The following is a 15,212-nucleotide window of genomic DNA, read 5'->3' on the forward strand; positions in this document are numbered from 1 at the left end:
CTGTCTCTCTCTCACTGTCCACTCTGCCTGTCAAAAAAAGAAAGAAAGAAAGAAAGAAACTCAGGGTGTGTTTTGGGACTATTCCTGAAAAGAGCGTTAGGATGCTGCATACTCATGACCAAGTGTTCAATTTGTTTCCTGACTGAGGTGGCCAGTTGGCAATTCCCGCCTTTAGACACCTGCCAGCCGGTCATCGCTTCCATGTTCTACTCAGTTAATCATTCAAGGAGTGGGTGGAGCAACAGCTAAGTGCCAGGACTACCCTAGGGCTTCACATGCGCACCTTCACCCTTCCTTGCCACAGTCCCCAGCCTGCTCTGTGGTTTAAGCTTTATGGTCGAAAGCAATCTGCTTGATGTAAAAAACAAAACATGCAAAAATATAGCACTTTCTACACTGGTCACTATCATAAGATTTCTTGGTCTTTCTTGGCCAGTAGATAGGTGAAGAGTCCTTTGGGAAATGGAAAGGTGGTAGACAGCAGGAGAATGTTCACGAACCTGCATTACCTCGACAGAGAAAAGCACTTGCCAGGAATTTCCACTTTCAATTGCCTGTGGCCTCTCCCACTTGTCACCAGCTTTGCTGAGGCAACCAGTATACATGAGAAGCATTCTGAGGGTCACGCCGGGCATCCGTTCTTTACATTTCTGAGCTCTGTCTGTGCCAAGTAAGACTGTCAGGGAGCAACACCAGGACTAGATGACCCTGACTCCTCACATTCAGTCTGTCGACAGTCATGCTTTTGAGTGATGTCCTGAGATACGGCCAAAGGGCGGTTGTTTCTGCACATGGTTTTGCCCTCAAAACTGCTCTTAGGGGGTTACAGTGGCACAGAGGGTAAAGCAGCCACCTGCAATGCCAGCATCCCATATAAGCACTGGTTTGAGTCCTGGCTGCTCTGCTTCCATTTCAGCTCCCTACTAATGTGCCTGGGAAAGCAGTGGAAGATGACCCAAGTGCTTGGGACCCATGTGGAAGGCCCAGATGGAGTTCCAGGCTACCGGCTTCAGCTTGGCATTTTGGGAGTGAACCAGTGGATGCAAGATCTCTCTCTCTCTCTCTCTTCCTCTCTCTGTAACTCTACCTTTCAAATAAACAAACAAATCTTAAACAAAACAAAACAAAAAAACAAAAACCCATTCTCGAAGATGCTGTGCATTTGCCATAGGACACATAGGAGACAAGATCTCCCAGAGTCTAGGAGGCAGCTTGCAGGAGTCCTGGGTATTTCTCTTCTTGTCTTTCCTTCGCATTCTTTTCCTTCCTCTCCCTGCCCCTCTTCTTTTTCAGATAATGAATATATAAATTATCACATATTTCTTGCTGAGACTGTGAGGAAGCTCTGGTCACCATTTTCGTCAACAGCATCTATTCCCTTCTTGCGTCATGCTAGCCTTCCCTGCATTTGACCCTTTAAAAATTCCCCCAAATCCTTGATTTTTTGTAAGTAGAAGGAATCATAAACAATACGTTAATAGTTGCATGCTGACCTTGTACAATTTATAGGAAAGGAAAGTCAGGACCAGAGAAGTTAGCTTTGCAAAGAGGCACAAACAGCTGGTTAGTAGAAGTGTTCAGACTAAAACTGCAGGAGTCTGCATTACCCAACATTGATTCCAATTCAAGACTACATGTTGTGGAGACTCACTCAGTTTTTGCTTGCTCTTGGGAAGGGAAGGCAAAGCTGGGGCCTGAGAGCTCCTCTCCCCACGCATCACCATCAAGCATGAAGTCTCCAGAGTCCAGGGGGAGGGCTGTTGTCTTTGCCTGTGGAGGCCCAGCTCCGGCAACAAAGCAGGGCCCTGTGAGACCCCAGCCGCAGCGATGGGGAGACGGGGAGACGGCCGAGAGGTCTTTAGGAATCAAGATGGACAAACGCAGCCAATATGAAGGCGGGGCCAGGAGATGCTAACGTGAATGAATATTCAGAGAGGGCTGACGGGGGCGGGAGCAGAGAGTGGAACAGAGGCAGGTGCCTCAACCTCAGGCACTAAGTCTGCCCTCTGCCACATTTACTCAGTGCCTGGTTAGTGCCTTCCGTAACTCCAGGATCCTCTCTGGATTTTCTGACTCTGGCCTAATTGGTTAAGTAAAGTAATCTGGCTCCGAAAGTTACTCTAGCCTAATTCCTAACGGTAATAGCTATGATTAGTCGAACATTTCAATGAGTTGGCAACCATGCTGTGTGCTTCACACTGTGGGTGAAGCTTTATTCAATTTTCCACGCAGTCCTAGGGTTGTTCCCATTCCACGGATGGAAACACCAAAGCTCAAAGAACTTCCAAAACATCTCCGAGTTCACGCAACTGGCAAGTGGGAGAACCAGAATCAGGGCAGTTGGTGTGCCGCCAAAGCAGCCACACACAGTGATCCCATGTGGCTGAGGTACCTGCAGAGATTAGTTTTCAGACTGAAACTGCCATGAGCCAGACTAATGTCAGGATAAATCAAATCAATGGATAAACCCCGCACCTGCTAACTGTCTAACTCGGCTGTGCTTACTCAGCCTGTAGTCAAGCACAGGGTTTCCCCACGTTGTCATCAAGTCATAAATGACCAACCGAGGACATGTACATGGCCAAGTGCTCCCGCAGAGCAGTAACGGCCAGAGACGCTAAGCACAGCCCAAGGAGAAGCAAGCTGGCAGGCCTGAGTCTTGTGGGGTGGGGGTGGGGAGCGTCGACTGCCCTAGGGTGGTGGCGGTGACGTTCTTGCCTCAGCTTTGTCACACACAGTGATCTGGATCTGAATGTAACAGCATCCTGCCAGAAACTGTGCTACAGGAAGCTCACCAGAAAGCACTGAGAGATGAAACTGCTACATGTCCTTTAAAGGCTTTGCCATTATCTTGGGGATGGGGGAAGGACACTTGCGGTCAGGAATAAAGTTGATAAGAAGAATACGAGCGCTTTCCCCCTGGTATACAACACCCTGACTGGCAGAGCCCGGTGGCAGATGTTTACATATGGACACATTCTACAGGGGTGGTCACTTTTACCAACACCGGGTTCTACAATATCTGTAGGTTGATCTTATTTCTACAGTGACTTTTATTTGTGCATTTGAAAAGCAAAAGTAAATAACATTTAAAAGAACAAACTGAAACCCAGCTAAAGCTAACCATTAACTTGGCAAAAAACAGTGGCTTTGATTTTAAGCCTGATATTCTGAATGATCATCTGCTGATTTTTTATTTTCATTATTATTATTATTATTTTACTAGTTCTCTGTATAAGGAGCCTCAGAAAAGAAATAAGCCCCAAATACCTATAGCTATTGTTCTTTTGGGTGTTTGCATAGTTAAGAAATATCATAGTAAATGTCTAACTTGGGGCTCTTATAATCCAATGCCACACAACTTCTCAGAGAACATATTAGGGGGTAGGCACTGTAGTGCAGCAGGCTAAGCTGCCACATGGGATGTCTGTATCCCATATCGGAGCACTGGTTTAAGCCCCAGCTTAAAGACCCCTCTGTCTCTGCTTTTAAAACAAATGAGAGAGAGAGAGAGAGAGAGAGAGAGAGAGAGAGAGAGAGAGAGAGAGAGAGAAAATGAATATCTTGTTAAAATATCCATAAATATTAGCTGAGAAAAACAGCAAGAACAGAGCACAGAATTCCCATATACCAACTAGTACCCAGTTTCCCTTTTTATGAACAACTTACATGGTACATTTATCACAATGAATGAAAGAACATTGATTTTTTTTCAAACGAAATTCCATCCTTTGTTATTTCTGTTTTCACGTGTCTATTTTCTGTCCCAGGGTCCTATCCAGGATACCACATTACATTTAATCATGATCATAGATCCTTAGCCTCTTCTTGGCCACAACGTTTCAGACCTCTTTTGAGATGTACTGGCCAGGTATCCTATAGCATGGCCTTAAATTGAGGTTTATCTACCATAGTTATCACAGTTGGACTGGCCTTCAGGTTCTGTGGGAGGAAGATCCGGAAGTGCCATTCTCATTGTTTGTCCTATCAAGGGCACAGAGTCTCATGAAGACTTGTCCCTGTTGATGTTGACCTTGGTCACCTGGTGAGGCACTATTTTTCCTCCCTTTCCATATTGCATCCTTTGGAAGAAAATCACTACACACAGCTCCCACTCAAGGAGCAGGGACTCTCGATCTACCTCCTAGAGGGTGGAGTATTTATGATAAGAGCTTTGAGATTCTTTTGTATAGAAGTTTGTCTATTTCTCCCATTTATTCTTCCTATTTATTCAATAACATCATCATAGGTTCATGAATAATTATTTTATACTTTGCGCCATACTCCATGCACTTTTTTGCTATTGGGAGCCCTTTTGGTTGGCTCCTGCGTCTCCTTGAGTCAGTTTTGCATCACTGTGTTTTTGGTTGAGCACTTCCACAGCTCCTGCCACTACCAGATGCTCCAGGCTGTCCTGTATAATTTCTGTTTGAGTCCTAGAATCAGCCACTCTTCCGAAGAGTCATGATTCCTTTTATAGGAGAATGGTATTAGAAATCAAGATATGGGTCCTAGGTGTACTCATTGCTACTGGGGTGCCACATGTTTCCATGAATTCTCAGATAACAAACAAGTAAATATATGGGTGCATATTCAGCTGCATATATACACATATGTATAGTTTTATAGGCAACTACATAATATGTGAAACATTAGTACATCCTAATGTCAAGGAGATTAAATTTTGAGATGCTTGTTTCTTACACTTCTTTAATTTTTTCTTTGAAAAAGTCTTTCAAATTTGAAAAAATCTGACATTAATACTTTGTGGGTTTTCTTACCCACTCCTCCCACACTCACCATAGTGGGACAGAATGGACAGCCAGTCCTCATGCCTCACATTTGTCTTAAATGTCTTACTCCGGGGACACTGCCTGTTAGGATTGCATTCATTTCTACTGTAGGAAGTCACACGGTCTGTTGTGCAAACTCCATTCCAACACACACACAGGGTCTTTTCTTAATTTCTTCTTCCTCTTTTTTTTTTTTTTTTTTTTTAGCAAAACTGACTCACATTTGATGATTTGCATCTCAATCATTTGTCTGTTACTGTGAAAAGTTCAGTAAGGGAGCCAAAACAAACTCCACAATGCATCTAAGGTGAAACCTCTTGCTGGTTGACTTCCTAGGACTCCCTTTACCAAGATGGAGAGGAATTTGGCTCCTGTGGGAAACACATTTACAAAGAAGTGAGCACACGCACTGTCACGCTGAGCAGCAGCAGCATCTCTACCGGGGTAAAGCCCCTCATGGTTTACAAAGTTCTTCTGCTCAAGCTATTTTACTTCTTTGCCTGTCTTCACAACAGAAGAGAACAGTGGGACAGGGACTGCTTTCCCATTTACAGAGGAAGAAACTGAGGTTTGTGACAACAACAAGTTCTGGTGAGATTATAGAGCCATTGAGACCCATACATTGATGTTGGGAATGCCAATGATAGAGCTACTTTGCTTTCTACTTGGAAAAACCAACTTAATAGTCACTCAAGAGAAATGAGAACTTACATTCACCTGTTTGAGAATGTTTTTAGTGGCTTAGTTAATAATTAAAACAACAACAGAACAAAAAGTTGAAAGTCATCCAAATGTCCTCCAATTGGTAAATGGATAAATAAACCATGGTAGATCCATTCAGTGGCATACAAACCAGAGCAAGCTATTGATATGTATAGCAACATTGATAAATTGCCAATGCATCATGGTAAATAAAAAAGACCAAGCTCAAAAGGCTGTTACACCAATATTTCATTTAAATGAAAGTCTCAAAAAAGCAAAAGGAGAGAGAAATTAGATCAAGTAATTACCAGAGGCTTGAGGTAGGGGGAAGCCCGACTACAAAGAAGCAAAGGGAACTTCTGGAACGAGGGAAATGGTCTCTCTATCTAGCTCTGTGGTCATGACACACTCTATGCATTTGTCAAAACTCACACTGCACACCAAAAAAGTGAATTTTACTGTATGTAAATCACACTTCAATCTAAATAAGGAAGGAAGATAACTGAAAAATATGGGGGTGGAAATGAAGATTAAAAAAAACCTAAATTACAAAAATTACTAAGCAACTTGTTCATAGTCACCAAGCAGAATCAGGAACCGAACCCACATCTATTTAAAGGCCAGCATTTTGTTGTTGTTTTTGAGAATAGACACATGCCTAGAAAATAATGTTTTCCTTCTTTCCCAAATGGAATGGGGATTGCCATGCTGAGCCCTCCCTTTGCAACACACTGACAAGCAGAGCTCTCACTTTCCCTACTAAGGACACACCTTCACACACAAGGAGTTAGCATGACAGAGTTAGCCTATGGAGGACGACACCACATCTTGCCGTCCTGTCCTGCTTCACTGTCAGAAACATTGCCAGCAAGGATTTTAATCACGGCTTCTCCAGAGAAGAACCACAAACACAAGCACATGAAAGGATATGCAACAGCGCCAGTCACTGAGGGAAATCAAACCCTACTACAGTGAGACACCACTGCACACCTCCCAGGATGGCTATACTCGAAAGACACAGAAGAGCGATTGTGGATAAGCACTTGGAGAAAGGTGCAGCCACTCCAGAACACAGTTGTGCAATTCCTCAAAATGCTGAACATGGATTTATGATATGACCCAGCAATTTCACTCCTAGGTTTATGCCCCCCCAAAATAGACATGCCAACACAGAAAATTTTAACCAAATGTTCAGAACAGCAGCAATAATAATTGCCAAAGAATGTAAATAATCCAAATGGTATAAACACACAAGGGGCTATTACCCAACCATAAAATGAAGTGAAATACTGATTTAGGCTATGGCACTGACGGATCTTGAAAACATGCTAAGTGAAAGAAGTCACTCACAAAAGGTACCACATTGTATGATTCCACTAATGTGCTGTGTCCAGAACAGGCACACCCCTGGAGACAGAAATGTGATGAGTGTTTCCCAGGGGCTGGAGTTAGGGCAGAATGGAGAGTGACTGCAAATGGGTACAGGGTTTCTTTGGGGGTGGTGAACATATTCTAAAATTGACTGTGGCAATGGTTACACAACTCTGGATATACAAACAAAACAAAACAAAACCACTGACCTTTAAATGTGTCTATCTGTATGGTATGTGAAGTATAGCTCAATAAAGTTGTTACAAAAACCAAAGTTCAACAGTGAACAAACAAAAAAAGAAATGTTGCTAGGAGTGGAGAAAGCTCAGGGGCAGAGGACCAGGGATTCTGGACCAGAGAGTCCCAGCTCATTGTGCCTGTATGGGGCCCCTTCTCTCTCAGTCTCTCACAAGAAATGGCAGCTGGGAGCTGTTCCTTTCTCCTTGAGAGATATCCCCTTACTCTTAGCTGGGAGTGTAGCTGCTTCTCCCTGGGGGACGCTGGCCAGCTGTGACAACCAAGCTGAGAGTGGATCAAAGAAGAAATCAGTATCTGAAAGGGGTGAAGAGAAGAACAGCTTATGCTACAATATATAGGACACAGTAATAGCAAAACCCTCATTTAACCCTCACTCCATAGGAAGCAAGCACCTGAGTGTCACTTAACAACAGGATACATCCTGAGAAGTGCATGGTCAGGCAGCTTTGTCATTGCACAAGCATCATACAGTAGACTTACACAGACCCAGATGGTAGAGCGTACTACACATGGGCCATGAGGCACAGAGTCTGTTGCTCTGAGGCTGCTGTGCTGTACAGCATGCTATTGTACTGAATACCACCAGAAATTATAACACAATTCTAAGCACGTGTATATCTAGACATTTAAATATGGAAAAGGTGTAGTAAAGATAGTAGGTATCAGGAAATTTGCAGCTCCATTATAAGCTACAACCACCACTAATATATGCGGTCCACCATGGAAACATCATTTTGTGGTACACGACTGTCTTCTTAATTTACCCTATACATTGAGCATCTGAGGATTATAATATTAATAGATGGTGTTTATTAATTATAACAAACCAACCTCAGCAAACACTGTCCTAATTTGGTAGACGGGCAAAGGGATGCTCAGACAGACTTAGTCACTTGCTGCAGGTCACGAAAACAATGCAGCTCAGATTCAACCTCTGGCAGGTCAGACCCTCGAGTGCAGGTTCTAGGTGGGGTGTGAGGTCACCCAGCTGTTCTCAGCCTTTGTCTTCTGGGGCAGGTAGAACAATCCAGACTCAAGATCCTCTCAGGACTTCCTTGGCCTCTTTGAGAGTCACAGCACACACAAGAAAGAAATTCCCTGAAGTCAGGAGCTCATATTCACAGCCTGGAGTTATCTAACTCGAGTCCTAAACTATCCCAAGATGGGTATGTATTGTTTTCTTAAGGATTTCTCAGAAAGAAGTTTTCAAAATCTTCAGGGAGTTCTACGGCTGACAGAAGATCAGGACTGTTCTTCTGTTTGCTTTGTGTTCCCCAAGAGAAAGGGGATCCCTGGGTGAAGTGCTATCTTCCTACGAGTTGTGCCGTGTCATTCCTCTTCCCCCCAAAAAAGAAAAGGCCCCGATTCTTTCCCAAACCCAAACTTCTGCTGCCATCTCATCTCTCATGTGTTCCTTCAACAGGGACTCCTTGTGTGGAGAGGGACTTGGATCTCCAGGGTTTGGGCACTTAAGTCTCCACCTCATACGGACTAGAACTAGAAGAACCCTATTTAAGGGACTGTGGAATCTGGGCCAGCTCACCACACTTTCTCAGACAGAGTCTCAACCTGGAAGAGGGTGCTGATGGCCTTGGTCAGGATTGGGGTGGGGCAGGGAGAGGAGAGGAGAACACATGATGCTTTTAGTTTATTTATTTATTTATTTTTGACAGGCAGAGTGGACAGTGAAAGAGACAGAGAGAGAGAGAGAGAGAGAGAAAGGTCTTCCTTTTGCCATTGGTTCACCCTCCAATGGCCGTCGCGGCTGGCGTGCTGCGGCCGGCGCACCACGCTGATCCGAAGGCAGGAGCCAGGTGCTTTTCCTGGTCTCCCATGCGGGTGCAGGGCCCAACCACTTGGGCCATCCTCCACTGCCTTCCCGGGCCATAGCAGAGAGCTGGCCTGGAAGAGGGGCAACCGGGACAGAATCCGGCACCCTGACCGGGACTAGAACCCAGTGTGCCGGCACCGCAAGGCGGAGGATTAGCCTATTGAGCCACGGCGCCGGCCCCACATGATGCTTTTAAAGCACATATTTCATCGTCAGAAATTTTTTTATGCTAATGAAATTTTTTATGCTAGGAACAGCTCCCAGCTACCATATTGAAATTTCATATTACATTAAATGTGGATATGAGATTTCTTTTCACACTTTAAAGAAGGCATGGGTTACAAATGTTGAGGAAATTTACTGTAAGTTCAGTTTCAGTGTTCTGAGAATTGAGATAAAGACAGCAGCACCAACCCTAACACCAGCACCAGCTTCTGCTGTCTTTACAGTCAGAGTCCAGAGAGGGAGGTCGAACTGTTCAAAATGGTGGCCTCTGTTTCTCCAAACTTCCAGATGGCTTCTAAACAGTGATCTCACAATGTAATAGAATTGGAAGCAAGGAAGATTGCATCTGTTCGAGAAGCGATCCAAAGCTGTGGGTTTATTAGAATTATTAGCTTCATCCTTAGTTACTTATTCAGTGCTTAACTCTGGGTCAATTGCCTTGGTCAAGACACTCCCTCCACATCTGTCTTTTAATACTTGTGACATCCCTGTATCTTTAAAAAATTTTTATTCAATTGAAAGGCAGAATTACAGAGGAGAAGAGACAGAGAAAGAGAGAGTGATATTCCATTTGCTGGTTCGCTCCACAAATGGTCAAATCCAGGAGCCTGGAACTCCATCTAGGTCTCCCACATGGGTGGCAGGGTCCCAAGCACTTGGGCTGTCTTTTGCTCTTTTCTCAGGCACATTAGCAGGGAGCTGGATCAGAATTAGAACAGCTGGGACTTGAACTGGCACCCGCATGGGATAGCAGTGTTGCAGGCGGTAGCTTAGCTTGCTGTGCCACAATTCTGACCGCATCATTCTTGTATTTTGGGGGGTGCTATTAACACCACTGCACAGAGAAGGAGACTAAGGAATAGAATAATTAGGAAACTTGCCTTGGGTCATACAGACAGGAAGCGCTGGACTTGGGATTTGAGTTCACCTCTCAGAGCCCGCACACCTTCAACCTGGGCTACTGCTTTGTGCAGCAGGAAAACGATGCTCTCTGGAATTATGCTGAGGCTCTGTCACATCCTGTAGGAATGCTGACAGATGAGAAAGGGACATGAGGGATGAAAAGGGACAAACAGGATGCATGCACTGCGTCCTTGGATATGGCCAAATTGCCTGGACATTTCTTGGCAGGCAACCGGGGGCTACTAAAAAAATTAGGAGTAGAGGGCTATCTTGTAGTATCACCACAGGAACACAGGATGAAGATACAAATTAAATGAATGAGTGCAGCTCTTTTGTTACTAACTATCACGTAATTCCCCTGGAAAAGGATGGCAAAACCGTTAACCAAAGTAGGATATTTGGCTCTCTGTAGATTTTTACTAGCAGAACCCCGTTCTCTCATTGGTGCAGACAGTAAAATGTTACTTGTATCTGACGACCCTAAGCTATCTTCCCTTGTTTGGAGTCACAACAGGTGAGTTCCTCTCTCTGTCTTGAAATTCTACTTGAACACCACTATGCTTTAAAACAATGCGCAGTAAACATTTTTGTGACCGTTACGAGATGTTAACGAGAGCTACTGTAAGACATAATACGCTGTTGCTCTCTGTAAAAAGACCACTTGCTACCACCTACCACACTTGCTGTGACATTAGCCTGCTTATCTCATCCACTGGTTGGTGACCAAGAGATGGAGCGCTGCCGCAGGGAAGCCCTCCTGCGTTTACATGACTGCAGAATTAGTTTCAGCTTACTGGCTGAAGTAAACTTCAGAGGAAGAGATCTGACAAAGTTGTTAAACCCAGTGGAGGCAGAAGAGGAAAGCTGGCTGATTATGTATCTGAGCGCTGTCATTTTGAAATTCGTTTTGGCCCCCAGAGTATAAATACACTTCAGTATTTTTGTTAGGATTGCCAGAAAATCAGCAAGTGCTCACTTTCTTTGGCCAACAAAAGCATGACTCTCAGTGCAAAAATTTTCTTCACATTTATAAACAAGAACATTTAGAAAATCCCCTCTTGCTGAGAGAGCTGACAACAGATATATTTAACTGTGCTGTAAAATAAAGCAGATACTGAGACTGCCATCGTGTTCATCAAGCACAGGAAAGCTTTTATGTTTCTCTTTTGCCACAAACTCAGACGTGACTTCCTATCCCTCAAAATACCTTCCAGGTCTTGTGATGTTTTGATGCAGCCCGTGGAAACTTTCACTTGTGGTTGCTCAGCCTTCTCAATCAAGCGCTCCTTAATGCATCAGCCCATTTTCTCACTCCTGCAGTGTGGCTCTCCAGCCCGCAGGCCCGTGGGACCAATGGTCTGCCAGTGACCTTTGACCTCCTATACTAGTCTCGGGCAAAAGCTTTTCTCTCTCACAGAACCTCCTTACAAGTCTCCCAGTTAAGAGAAATAAATCACGTATTTTGAGTCCTCCCTGCTTGTGCGTGTAGAAATCCTTTTGCAAATCCTGACTCAGATCCAACACTGCAGGTGTGCCTCGGCGAGGCGAGAGGATGGTAAAACGACGCCATTCTCTGATCTGAATTCTCTCTCCATACTCTTCTCAGCTTCCTTGGTTCAGGGCAATGTAATATTTACTTCTTAGACACAACTCCCCTTGGTTTTTTCACACCCACACTTCCCATTCCTTTCGTGATGCCCACAGTCTCCTTCTCACTGGATCCATTTGTTACCTTCCATGACAATGGAAGGCCTGGTGTTGGGACAGGGGATTGGACTCGCACGCCCAGCACGTGGTCTCTGTATTAGTCCACGGAGCATTGCTTTCCTGCAGAATGCAGTCTGACATTCCACAGGACCCATCCTGAGACACTACCCTGGTCTCCTGTGGTTGCTACTAAAAAACTTTATTAGTACTTGATGTCCCCTCTCCTTTATTCATGGTATTTCCAGGACAAGTATTTAGTTTGCAACTAAGTATAACATTACACATATAGCAATGTAATGGGTTTGGGCTTTGGGGGTCACAAAAGTCAAAGTTTAACCTGGTTTTGAAAGGCACAGATACAGAGAGGGACAGACGGAGAGAGGTCTCTCATCCATTGGCTCATTCCTCAACTGTCTTCAACAGCCAGAACAGAGCCATGCCAAAGCCAGGAGCCAGGAACCCAGTCAGGATCTCCCATGGGGGTGGCAGGGACCCAAGTACTTGAACCATCACCTGCTGCCTTCCAAGGTGTGCATTAGCAGGAAGTTGGAAATGGAAGTAGCAGGGGCACTTGAACCCAGACACTCAAATATGGGGTGTAGGCATCCCTAGCAGTGTGTTATCTGCTGTGCCAAACACCTGACCCCTGAGTTTCATCTCGGCTAGCCACTGTCTAGCTACGTGATACTGGACAAATTATGCAGCCTGGCTCAACCTCCATCTCCTTATTTGTAGAATAAAGCAAAATGGCTGCCTTTCAGGGTTGCGTGAAAACCGAACGTAATCACGTTTGGGAAGTGTTTGGCACACTGCCCACTGTAACGCACAGACTGAACAGCAGCTCCGCCATCATCATTCTCATCATCAATAAATACATGGAAGAAAATGTGAACATCCTCAAGTAGGCAATGGTCAAACTAACCAACAGCTTCTCCTTTCTTCTGAGAGGTAACTGGACTTGTATACCCACTACGTGTCTCACTTTTGAGAATGTTTCAGAGTCTCTTGAGTTACACCATGGAATGGAAGGGAGAAACATTTGTTGGATGCTTGTAGAACTAAGGAAGTTCATATCCAGCTTTAAAAATACTCAGCAAGGAGGGGATTAACAGTTCAAGGCCAACCTGGCTCTAGTATGTGACTTAAGGCTCACTATTAATTCCTACTCGGCTTGACATTTTTATGAAAATGTGAATAAACATACACAAGACAGGCTGAATCATACTTGAATATAAGAAAATTCAGGAGCAGTAGCTATGTCAACTCATAGCTGAATTAAGATTCGAAATTATTTTGATAGGCTTGAATGTCCCAAAACTTAAAATATAGTAGTCTCAAATACAAACTATTATACCATTATAAGAAAACAACAAACAAAACAATGTAGATGCAGGAGAAGAGATGAGCTTGGTGGCTCTTTGAGTGCTAAGTCTAGGATTTTAACTGACCATAAGCTGAGTTAATAATCAGACACAGCTGATGGAAAAAAAGAATTAACTTAGCAGGCAATAAAGGCAGCAGGAAGACCTAATGGCAAGAAGAACAGCGCAGGGAGCTTCATTTTTTGCATACTGAAAAACAAAGTAAGTTTTGGAGACATGGGACTGTCCAGCCCTGAGAGTACCAGACCAAAGGAAGACATAACTCCTGTTATTCCCCTGGGGACTGACAGGTGGAATCTGCAGGAGGAAGACTTCAGCTTGGCGTATGGAAGGATTTTTTAAAACAAACTCCATCATCACAACAGGCTTGCTGAAACAGACTGAAGTTCACCTTACAAGTTTTTAGCAAAATTGGATAAAAAGCTGTAAGCAGGGATTCCTATGTCTGGCAAATATGAGAACACAACCTTGGCTTGGCAACCTCACCAAGGTCAAGGTAAATAACTGTGCCTGGCAAAAGCCTTCCTAATTGGAAGGCTCAGAAGCCTCTGGTGGCCCTCAGAGGAGCTGTGCTGTAGCTCTCTCTCCTCACCTCTCAGGGCATGTGTAGTCTTCACCTCCCACTTGGCATGAATCACACCAGTTTTGTTTAAGTGGCCCAATAACCTCATGAAGTCGATAAAATTACCCCATTTTACATTTTTAACAAGTATTCATTTATTTTCATCCTCTCGAAAGGCAGAGAAAGAGAAGGAGAAGGAGTGAGAGAAAGAGCGAGAGCGAACAAGAGAAATATCAACCTTCCAGCCACTGGTTCACTCTCCAAATGACTGCAACAGCCAGGGCTAGGCCAGGCTGAATCCAGGAATTCCATCTAGTCTCCCACATGGATGGCAGAGGCTCAAGCACTTCAGCCATCAACTGCTACCTCCCAGGATGCATTAGCAGGAAACTGGATTGGAAGCAGAGTAACTGGGATTTGAACCAGCAACTCTGATATGCGATGCAGGCATCCCCAGTGGAGGCTTTACCTGATGCATCACAACTCTTGTCCCAAATTATCCGATTTTATAGATGAGAATTACAGAGCTGAAGTAAGTCCATATCATTTACATGTCTGAAGTTCTGTAGTAAGTGACAGAACCCAGGCTCATACCCAGGTTTAAGGTTGGAAATCATACTCTTTCAACTAACCCATGGCACTTCTCTAACCATTATCTCTCAAATAATAGTTTATACTCAGCATTGCTTTCTCCCCCACAGTGTATATTTTTATTCATTATTTTATGCCTTACACACCTTGAACTTGGTTGCAAATCCCTTGAATGAAGGACCATGTCTTGCTTTTCTTTGTATTTCTAGCAGAGCTGTTTTGTGAATAATTGTTAATACCAATTAATGAAACCAGAGCTGTGGCATAGTGGATAAAGCCACTGCCTGCAGTGCCAGCATCCCATATGGGCACCAGTTCAAGTCCCGGCTGCTTCACCTCTAATCCAGCTCTCTGCTATGGCCTGGGAAAGCAGCAAAGATAGCCCAAAATCCTCAGGCCCCTGTACCTGTGTGAAAGACCCAGAGGAAGCTCCTGGCTCCCGACTTTGGATTGGCCCAGCTCTGGCCATTCTGGCCATTTAGGGAGTGAACCAGCAGATGGAAAATATTCATTCAATCTCCCTCTCTCCCTCCCTTTGTAACTCTCTGCCGTTCAAATAAATACATCTTAAAAAAAAAAAAAATACCAATTGGGGCTGGGGCTGGTGCTGTGGCACAGTCCCAGCTGCTCCTCTTCCAATCCAGCTCTCTGCTATGGCCTGGGAAAGCAACAGAAGATAGCCCAAGTCCTTGGGCCCCTGCACCCACGTGGGAGACCCAGAAGCTCCTGGCTCCTGGCTTCTGATAGGTGCAGCTTCGGCTGTTGTGGCCATCTGGGGAGTGAACCAGCGATGGAAGATCTCTCTCTGTCTCTACCTCTCTGTGTAACTCGGTCTTTCAAATAAATAAAATAAATCTTTAAAAAAATACCAACTAACATTATTTGCT

At 44.4% G+C, this 15,212-nt stretch overlaps 1 protein-coding gene across 4 annotated transcripts in view; it reads right to left on the bottom strand.

Annotated features, from left to right (window-relative positions):
• The window catches only part of PLCE1 (phospholipase C epsilon 1), a 331,237-nt gene that overhangs the window by 117,108 nt on the left and 198,917 nt on the right, over positions 1-15,212 (bottom strand). The gene's annotated exons all lie outside the window — the stretch shown is intronic.

Source organism: Lepus europaeus, chromosome 17, assembly GCF_033115175.1.
Source record: "Lepus europaeus isolate LE1 chromosome 17, mLepTim1.pri, whole genome shotgun sequence".
NCBI classification, from domain to species: Eukaryota; Metazoa; Chordata; class Mammalia; order Lagomorpha; family Leporidae; genus Lepus; species Lepus europaeus.